General features: G+C 46.1%; 1 long non-coding RNA gene across 1 annotated transcript; it reads right to left on the bottom strand.

Moving 5' to 3' along the window:
- Nucleotides 1-4,183: 4,183 nt before the first annotated feature.
- On the bottom strand, nt 4,184-7,437 carry LOC119331748. The gene is made up of 3 exons (XR_005160630.1): nt 7,091-7,437; nt 5,840-5,928; nt 4,184-4,247 (listed from the first exon to the last, which is right to left on the bottom strand). It is a non-coding gene; the product is annotated as an uncharacterized LOC119331748 (long non-coding RNA).
- Nucleotides 7,438-10,494: the final 3,057 nt, after the last annotated feature.

The raw sequence follows: 10,494 nt of genomic DNA, 5'->3' as shown, positions 1-10,494 counted from the left end.
AGGCGGTGACAGGGCGGGGCGGTGCCGGGATGGGCGCCGCAAGGTGGCTTCGGGCGGCGGCGATGGGCAGCGCCGGGCGGGATCGATCCCGGTCCCGATTGGATCGGGAGTGGGAGAGAGAGAACGTGGGGGAACGAGGGGAGGGGATGTGTGGGTAGCGGGCTAGGTCAGCGGGGAGTGGGGGGTTAGGTAGGTGGCAGTTGGGCCGGCCAGCTGGGTGGGACGGTTGGCTGATGCCCAGGTGCAGGGGGTTATGGCCCCTTTTCTCTTTTTTTTAAACTCCTCTGCTTTCTATTAAAAAAACTACTAAAAGGTTTTTGTTAGATGTGAAACTTTGCATATAAATCAAGCTCAATATTGCGGTGTTGCACAAAAAGTTTCACAACATTCGAAAAAAATTAAATATTTTAATAATTGAAAAGGGTCATTTAATATGATGTTGGACCACTTTATAAATTTCCTATGAATTTATTAGTAAGTCAGCAGAAGTTGGTTTCAACATGACAATGATCAGGGGAATTTGTAGGATTATTCAAACATTTTAGTTTTCATGTTTGACCAAATTTGAATTTTGACTTTAAGCTCGGTTTTGAATTTGTGTTTGAACTAAAATTTGGATCAACTCAGGATTAGTAACAGTAATTTTGGTGACATGGCATCATTAGCTTAGGATTACTGTAGCTTAATTATTCAGGCGTCACAATTCTCCTTCACTACAAGAAATCTCGTCCTAAGATTTAAGAGGTGGAGTAGGGGGAAGACTCGGGAAGGACGGAGCTCAACACAAGATAGGTACCTGGGGGCCTATCTCATCGAACGTGGCATAGAGGCATCTCTTGAGTTGAAATTCAAGAAAGTCATCGAGAGCAAGGTAAGAGGTACCATGAGAAGTTTGAAACGGATAGACAGTCGTTCGAAGTCTGAAACAAAGTGTGAAAGGGGTCCAGAGCAACAAGAATAAGTATTGTGTCTAATACCAGAATAGATCACAAGGAAGGTGGCCCGTGAATTACATATGGAGCCAAGCGCAAGGAATATCTTTGGCAACAGGGGTGTATAGGAGAGTCCGTTTCGATCCGTGGAACTGTGGGTTATGGGCCCACCACGTGGGTTAAAAGTAGGAAGGGTCCTGGCATCTTGCACAGTTATGATAGCAAGGCATGTCAGAGGATAGTATGTCAATTATGTCGGCAACAATGTTGGTACCAAGGGCGAGGGATGAAGAGAACCATTTTCCTGCTCGTTGAACGAGACGGACCAATAGGCAAAGTTCTCATCCATCGATGGCTACCGGAATGTCAACAACAATAGTAACATGGTCTTTACTGATAGGGTTGTACATTGAGGTGTTTACCTAAGCAGGAAATTATCTCTTCTGAGATAAGTTAGTTTACCGGAAAGGTTAAACAAAAGAATGGAAAGGAAAAATATGGTTAGTATAATAATCAGAACAATGGAAAGGAAAATGTGTTTAAACAGAATTATCAGGAGTATATCCTTCCCAAGGACAACCAGAGAATGATATCCATGACAGGATAGAAGTACAAAACCATTTAGGTAAGGGGAAAGAAATTTCATGACATTTCCCATACAACAGTGTTTGGATAATTGATAAAGAAAATTTAGTATTTTGTGCTTTAAATGTTCTTATTGGAGATCGGATTACCACAGACATGCTTCGAGATAGCGTTGACATGGTTTCAAGCAAAGGTCAGACTTTGGATACACCAAGGATCCATCGGAAACAACTTAGAAATAAGTCATACAATTTTAGCAGGGAAAAGATGAGGGTGTGGCCAACGAGCTCAGCCACAATCCATCGACATGCCAAAAAGGATGTATTTCCAAAATTATATGAACAAGTTTGTGTTGGGGAAGGCAAGAATGTTGTCGATGATAACATAAATCATCGAGGGGAAGGATTGTATTTCTCATCATGAATTCGATTGATATCCTGGAAAAAGCTCAGAATGTTGATGATGATCATGACACATTTGTCGAGAGATTTCATGAAGATGTAATCGATCGGCGATGACATCCAGTCAAAGGAATGATGAAGCGAAAGGTTATTGGAACCATGGGTACGACACAAACTCGAAATTAAGCTTGTTTTTCGAGGTGAAATGATAAGATGAGGAAGATCAACATAAGCTTAGCTCATCGTTGGAAGTTGCTCCGGGCATAAGGACCAGGTAGCACAGTTAAAAGTTGACACGATAAAAATATAGCCGGTCGGGCTAGGAATGATGTGATGGGGTATAAAGCTTCCCAGTATCAAGTACTAGGTGTAATGCCAGAAGGTAAATCAGAGTAGAGGTTGGACAGAGGGAATGATTTCCAAAGGATAAGTAATTTTAACCTACCCAGTAAATGGGATCAAGGAGGAAGTATGGTCGGGACCATAACTGCAAGGGATCCAATTTACGATACCGGAAGAATTATTCAAATGATTAAATATCCTTGCCAGAAGATTTCATGATAAGTTCCACACCGTGTCCGTGGGCATGAACACAAAGGTTCAAGGTCGACTCCCACTTCTACAATGCATAACCTTTCATTTTACTTCTCGCTCTTGATGAAGCTGTAGTATTGAAATTTTATCTGACGAAAAGCCAGTAGAGTATAACACACATAACTTTTGAGTTCGCACGGAGTAGGGAAGGCATAGGTTCAACCCATCGAGGCATCTTAGACACAAATATCATAAATTTCAAGAATAAATAACACAAGCTCGGTAGTAGAGCATGCTTGAGAAAGCAGAGGATAGAATTTACCAAAAGCATTATGTATCCGAGGAAAGGCTCACAAGCTTATTGAATATGAAGGATGTTGTCGGATAAAATCCGAAAAAAGGGGGTCTAGTGGTCCACAAGGGATCTGATGTGAGCATCAGTATTCAACCAGAGGAAGAAAGAATGCAAGGAGATCAGGTTGTAGAAACAACTGACTAACTCAAAGCTCAATTGCAAACGAATTATGAATTCCAAGACAAGGGATCAAAAGCAATGCTCTGATTAGGGATGGATAGGTAGAATAGCCTTAGGGGTACAATCGATGGCGATTAGATTGGTCGAGATCCAACACATGTTAAAATGACGTCTGAGCCAGAAGGATGAATTCTAGGATCTGATTAAGGATTGCGAGCATTTGCAACATATTGTATCAACGGACTCAAAATGATAATGAGAAAGTATGACAATAAGATTACTAGACTTATGGTATTAACCATAATGCAAGCAAGCAAGAAATTCAAGAACAATAGGCTGTTGAGGATTTTCACAAGAACGAATGGTATTACGAAGACTTTTGCGAAGTACGTGAATCAACTAAGGATGAGCGGATACTCGATAGGTGCACAAAGTTATCCGTGGGGGTATTCAGGTCACAAGGAACTGCAAGGCAGTAAGCTCAAGGGATTCTCGGAACAAAGGAGAGTAGTTCAGGGCATCTTGTAATAACAAGATCAATGGGATAGAATGTAAGATTAGCAAGTGTGTGTAGTTATCCATAAGGATATTTCAGTGGTAGGGAATTGCAAAGGCAACAGGCACAAAGTCTCGAGAGAATATCGTAGAGTATCTTCAGAATCTTCTGATGCAGGAGGCGATCATCTGAAATAAGGGGCTCTCCGGGCGGATGTGATCACGAGATCCTAATGTTCGAGTTAGTAAAACCATTTAACCCGAATAGAAGAGAGATCAAAGTCCCAGATTATAGACGAGGAGCAAAAGATCCTAATACCACCCAATGGCGACGTGGGCCCATAGGCCACACAGCCATGTTAGTAAAAGTTTTTGTAGTGACTAGACTCGACTTCGGCCAAGGAGTTGGAAAGGGGGCTACCTACAGGCAGTGGGCTCTGATACCAACTTGTGACACCCTTGATTCAATCGTACACTAATCATACACGCAAATCTATACGATCAAGATCAAGGACTCACGGGAAGATATCACAACACAACTCTAGACACAAATTAAAAATAAAACAAGCTTTATATTACAAGCCAGGGGCCTCAAGGGCTCGAATACACAAGAGTCAGCGGAAGCAACAATATCTGAGTACAGACATAAGTTAAACAAGTTTTGCCTTAAGAAGGCTAGCACAAAAGCAACATTGATCAAAAAGGCAAGGCCTCCTGCCTGGGAGCCTCCTAACTACTCCAGGTCGTCAGCGGTCGTCACGTAGTAGGCACCCTTGGGGTTGTAGTAGTCATCAGTGGTGTCGTTTGGCTCCTGGAATCCGTCATCTGGTCGCAACAATCGGGTATATGGGAAAAAGGGGTAGCAAAGCAACCATGAGTACTCATCCAAAGTACTCGCAAGACTTACATCAGATCTAAACTAAGTATGCATATGTATCAAAGGAAATGGGATGTATCTGTCGACTAAACTACAGAATGTCAGAAAAGGAGGGGAAAGCCTAGCCTATCGAAGACTAGCATCTTCAAGCATCTTACAACATATAGAAGAGTACATATCAACATAATGTAAAGTAGCAGTAGTGTTATCAACCTCGGCCAGAGATCCTTTCTCGTCTCCCTACGAGAAAGCAATCCCAGAGCCATACTATCCATTCATCATATCCATGTCTCATCTCAAGTATCCAGTTCAAGTTGTATCGATCGGGATACAACTCCAAGTGTCCGTTACCGTAGGACAGGCTATCGATAGATGTTTTCTTCCCTACAGGGGTGCAGCAACTTACCCACCACGCTCGATTAACTCCGGCCGGACACACTTTCCTGGGTCATGCCCGGCCTCGGCCAAACAGTTCGCCGCAACCCGACCTAGGCTTAATAGAGTGGTCAGCACGCCGAACTAAACCTATGCCCCCAGGGGTCATGGGCCATCTCCCCAGGAACTACTGCATGTTGCGTACGCAGCCGGTGAGCAGACCTAGCTACCTCCTTAAACAAGGCAGGAGCTTACGCAGTCCAACCCGACGCGCGCCGCTCAGTCGCTGGCGTCTATTAAGCTTCGGCTGATGTATACGACGTAAAATGCCCATACTATGCCCACGTGATGGTTAGTGCTATCAGGCCAGAGGCCCCTCGGATCAAATATGCAAACCATTAGTGCGTTGGTGGTGCGGTCATGAGCAGAGACTCGCGAAAGATGTGACCCCGTCGCCCCGTCTCGAGTACTTGCGGCAAGGGCTAAGAATGCCCGGCCATGCCTCGTAAGTATCTCGCGGGCACCTTCCAGGTCAACCCGACTCCACATCACTCGCTAGTAAGCTCGCGCGGGTACCCCTCAGGGCCGACCCGTCTTTAGTAACATGGTTCAGTGTAAAGTCATAGTAACCATAGTAACTGTGTGTCTAACACCAAGGGGAAAACCCGAGGAATCACCCCCGGTGAATTCCACTCGATGTAATCATCAAGGTGAACGTAAGAGGATCCACCCTCGAGGTTCACACTTGAGGGGTGGCATGACAGAGCCGTAGCGGAAGTGATTAAGGAGGAAATCACCCTCGATGACCACGACCGGATAGCTACACTACAGAGATCTCATTAGGAGTGATGTAAGAGGTTCCTCCCTCAACACTCGATGGTAACTCTACCGGGTCGTACAACTAGTGGGGGTGATGTGCGGTGCCGGGGCCTGGACGTAGATCACGTTGATCGAGTCATCGAACATAAAGCAGGGCAACTGGGACAAGGCGGCGTCACAGGTGGATCTCTAACCAACCTATACTAAGCAGTTTAGAATAAGCAGGTAAGGTATGAAAGCAGGTAACGAAAACAGGCTATGCATCAGAGTAGGATCATACATAAAGCAGTAGCAGTTCTAATGCAAGCATGAGAGGGAAAGAAATGGGTGATATCGGAATGCTCACGGGGGGTTTGCTTGCCTGGAAGCTCTGTTGAAAGGAAGAAGGCTCGTCAGAGACGTAGTCGATCGCAACGGCGGCATCGGTCTCGGGGTCTAGCGAAGAGAAGAGGGGAAGAAAAAATAAATACAGAGCAAACAGATGCATGACAAGACAATAAGCGGAGTTAGGGGTGTTCTAACACAGTGCTATACGATACCGACGAAGGGGGAAAACATCCGCAAAGTTTTCCCGAAGTTTAGCATTTTCGGACAAATGAAATGGAGGGGGACGGTTGCAGGTTCGCTATGCTAGGAACGTGTGAAAGACGAACGGAGGGCGTATCCGGATTCGTCTCGTCGTTTTGAGCAACATTCATGTATAAAAAAATTGCATCCAAGTTACGGATTATTTTAAATGATTTTTCAAAGATTTAACATTATTCTGAAATTATTATTAATTTGAAAAAAGTGAAATTACTATGTGCACCCAGCAGAGTGCACACAGCAAGGCCACCAGAGGTTGACAGTGGGTCCAAGGGGGTCCCAGTTGACCAGTCAACATTTGACTGGTCAACAGGGGGTGAGGCCCCTGTCATTGACTCATCTAACTAATTGCAGTTTTAAATTAACTAATATACTTCATTAGGTTAATTAAGATTAATAAATGAAGTTAATTAAACATTTAATTAATTAATAAATTAATTTTATTAATATATATTTTTACAATTTTTTTAAAGTAAACAGGGACGTGCGGCCTCGGTGCCATAGGCCCAGGCCACAAGCGGGCACTGGGCGCTAGCGGGCAATGGGCACTGGGCGCCGGCCCGACTAGGTGCTGGTCCAAGCTAGCCGGGGCCGCGGCGGGGGCACGAGCGCGCGTCCCGGTGACGGCGGCCGGACGGCGCGGGGTGCGGTGGAGCGCGGGCGCGAGACAGGGGCGGCGGATCGGCGAATAGGCCCGCGGTGGGCTCGGCTGCGACGGGGTTCGGCCGGGGCGTGGCGGATGTTAGCGGATGTGAGCAACCGGCGCGCAGCGAGGCCAGGGGCGCGACTGGACGGGCACGAGCCCGCGCGAACGGCCGCCGGTGATGCCGGGCGTGGCAACGGCGCGCCAGATCGATGGGTGTGGGGTGTCCATGGGGCGAAGGGTGAGGTGAGCACGCATCGGGCGCGACCGATGACGGCGCGAGCGCATGTAGCTGCAAGGACCGGGGCGTGCGGGCGCTAGCAACGCCGGGAGATGGCCGAAGCCAGGGAGGGAGGAGGGTGAGCTCACGGGCGCGTAGAGGAACGGGGGCGATGAGGCTTGATGAAGCGGCGCGAGGAGGAGACGAGGTCGCGGTTCGGCGGTGTCGTGGCTCCGGCGAGGGGGACTCCAAGCGGCTGTGGCATCGGGACGGAGTCCCAGTTCCAGATCGAGGGCGGCGCGCGGACGGGCGTCGGGGGCGACTCGGGGGTGAGGTGAGGAGGAGGCGGTGACAGGGCGGGGCGGCGCCAGGGATGGGCGCCGCGAGGTGGCTTTGGGCGGCGGCGATGGGCAGCGCCGGGCGGGATCGATTCCGGTCCCGATTGGATTGGGAGTGGGAGAGAGAGAACATGGGGGAACGAGGGGAGGGGATGTGCGGGTAGCGGGCTAGGTCAGCGGGGAGTGGGGGGTTAGGTAGGTGGCAGTTGGGCCGGCCAGCTGGGTGGGTCGGTTGGCTGATGCCTAGGTGCATGGGGGTTATGGCCCCTTTTCTCTTTTTTTAAACTCCTCTGCTTTCTATTAAAAAACTACTAAAAGGTTTTTGTTAGATGTGAAACTTTGCACATAAATCCTCAATATTGCGGTGTTGCACAAAAAGTTTCAGAGCATTCGAAAAAGTTTAAATATTTTAATAATTGAAAAGGGTCATTTAATATGATGTTGGACCACTTTATAAATTTCCAGGAATTTATTAGTAAGTCACCTGAAGTTGGTTTCAACATGACAATGATCAGGGGAATTTGTAGGATTATTCAAACATTTTAGTTTTCATGTTTGACCAAATTTGAATTTTGACTTTAAACTCAGTTTTGAATTTGAGTTTGAACTAAAATTTGGATCAAGCAAGGATTAGTAACAGTAATTATGGTGACATGGCATCATTAGTTGAGGATTACTGTAGCTTAATTATCCGGGCGTCACACCTTGAAGCAACCCAAGAGGAGTGTGATCCTCCTCTACACTAAGGCAAGCCACACCAGCATTTGGATGGTGTTATTTCAATATCTATGATTTTCTACTTGAATATGAGTTCTTATTTGCATTTAAAATTTGATAAATAAATTTGGTGAGTTGTTAGTTACCTTATTATGCATGATATGCTTGTTCTAGTTCTTGGTTGAATGCATGAACTTGTTTGGCTAAGTAGAGTAAGGTTTTGCATTAGTCATATTGCTATGGAAATTAATGGTAGTAGTTTTTACTAAGTGATATTTTCATTTAAATAAAGAACTAATAAAAATATTGCTTGAGGATAAAAATGAGTTATAACCAGAGAGTTTTGATCTTTAGTGTTGCAAGATAGTTATGTGGTTAAGTTTGATCCATGAATATTAGTTGTTTGCTTTGCATGACGAGTAGTTGCATGAATATTTTTTTATATCATGTTATTGATAAAAAGTTTTTATCAAAGTTAAACTTGATTAAGTTCAACTTGAATATGATGTTGATCACATCATGGTGCCACTGAATTGGGTTTCTAGTTCAGTGCGACCACATTTACCTAATGGGAAGGTTTTGATTCGGTCCTTTATTGTGGCTCTCACCGGTGCCTCCCGCGAGGGAAGGTTATGGGCGTGCTGAAGGAAATATGCCCTAGAGGCAATAATAAAATTATTATTTATTTCCTTATAATCATGATAAAGGTTTATTATTCATGCTAGAATTGTATTAACCGGAAACATAATACATGTGTGAATACATAGACAAACAAAGTGTCACGAGTATGCCTCTACTTGACTAGCTCGTTAATCAAAGATGGTTATGTTTCCTAACCATGAACAATGAGTTGTTATTTGATTAACGGGATCACATCATTAAGAGAATGATCTGATTGACATGACCCATTCCATTAGCTTAGCACCCGATCGTTTAGTATGTTGCTATTGCTTTCTTCATGACTTATACATGTTCCTATAACTATGAGATTATGCAACTCCCGTTTACCGGAGGAACACTTTGGGTACTACCAAACGTCACAACGTAACTGGGTGATTATAAAGGAGTACTACAGGTGTCTCCAAAGGTACATGTTGGGTTGGCGTATTTCGAGATTAGGTTTTGTCACTCCGATTGTCGGAGAGGTATCTCTGGGCCCTCTCGGTAATACACATCACATAAGCCTTGCAAGCATTGCAACCAATGAGTTAGTTGCGGGATGATGTATTACAGAACGAGTAAAGAGACTTGCCGGTAACGAGATTGAACTAGGTATTGGATACCGACGATCGAATCTCGGGCAAGTAACATACCGATGACAAAGGGAACAACGTATGTTGTTATGCGATCTGACCGATAAAGATCTTCGTAGAATATGTAGGAGCCAATATGGGCATCCAGGTCCCGCTATTGGTTATTGACCAGAGACGTGTCTCGGTCATGTCTACATTGTTCTCGAACCCGTAGGGTCCGCACGCTTAAGGTTACGATGACAGTTTTATTATGAGTTTATGCATTTTGATGTACCGAAGGTTGTTCGGAGTCCCGGATGTGATCACGGACATGACGAGGAGTCTCGAAATGGTCGAGACATAAAGATTGATATATTGGAAGCCTATATTTGGACATCGGAAGTGTTCCGGGTGAAATCGGGATTTTACCGGAGTACCGGGAGGTTACCGGAACCCCCCGGGAGCCATATGGGCCTTAGTGGGCTTTAGTGGAAAGGAGAAAGGGGCAGCCCAAGGTGGCCGCGCGCCTCCCCCCTCCCCTAGTCCTATTAGGACTAGGAGAGGTGGCCAGCCCCCCTCTCCCTCTTTCCCCCTCGGGGAATCCTAGTCCAACTAGGATTGGGGGGGGGGAGTCCTACTCCCGTAAGGAGTAGGACTCCTCCTACGCCCACCTCCTGGCCGACGGCCCCCTCCCCCTTGGCTCCTTTATATACTGAGGCAGAGGCACCCCAGAAACACACAAGTTGATCCACGTGATCTGTTCCTTAGCCGTGTGCGGCGCCCCAGCCACCATAGTCCTCGATAATACTGTAGCGGAGTTTAGGCAAAGCCTTGCTGCTGTAGTACATCAAGATCGTCACCACGCCGTCATGCTGACGGAACTCTTCCCCGACACTTTGCCGGATTGGAGTCCGGGGATCGTCATCGAGCTGAACGTGTGCTCGAACTCGGAGGTGCCGTAGTTTCGGTGCTTGATCGGTTGGATCGTGAGGACGCACGACTACTTCCTCTATGTTGTGTCAATGCTTTCGTAGTCGGTCTGCGTGGGTACGTAGACAGCACTCTCCCCTCTCGTTGCTATGCATCACATGATCTTGCGTGTGCGTAGGAAATTTTTTGAAATTACTACGAAACCCAACAGTGGCATCCGAGCCTAGGTTATTTATGTTGATGTTATATGCACAAGTAGAACACAAGTGAGTTGTGGGCGATATAAGTCATACTGCCTACCAGCATGTCATACTTTGGTTCGGCGGCATTGTTGGA

The sequence above is a fragment of the Triticum dicoccoides genome, chromosome 7A, assembly GCF_002162155.2.
Source record: "Triticum dicoccoides isolate Atlit2015 ecotype Zavitan chromosome 7A, WEW_v2.0, whole genome shotgun sequence".
NCBI classification, from domain to species: domain Eukaryota; kingdom Viridiplantae; phylum Streptophyta; class Magnoliopsida; order Poales; family Poaceae; genus Triticum; species Triticum dicoccoides.
The sequence above is the reverse complement of the archived record's forward strand: the minus strand, read 5'-3'. Positions and strand labels throughout refer to the sequence as shown.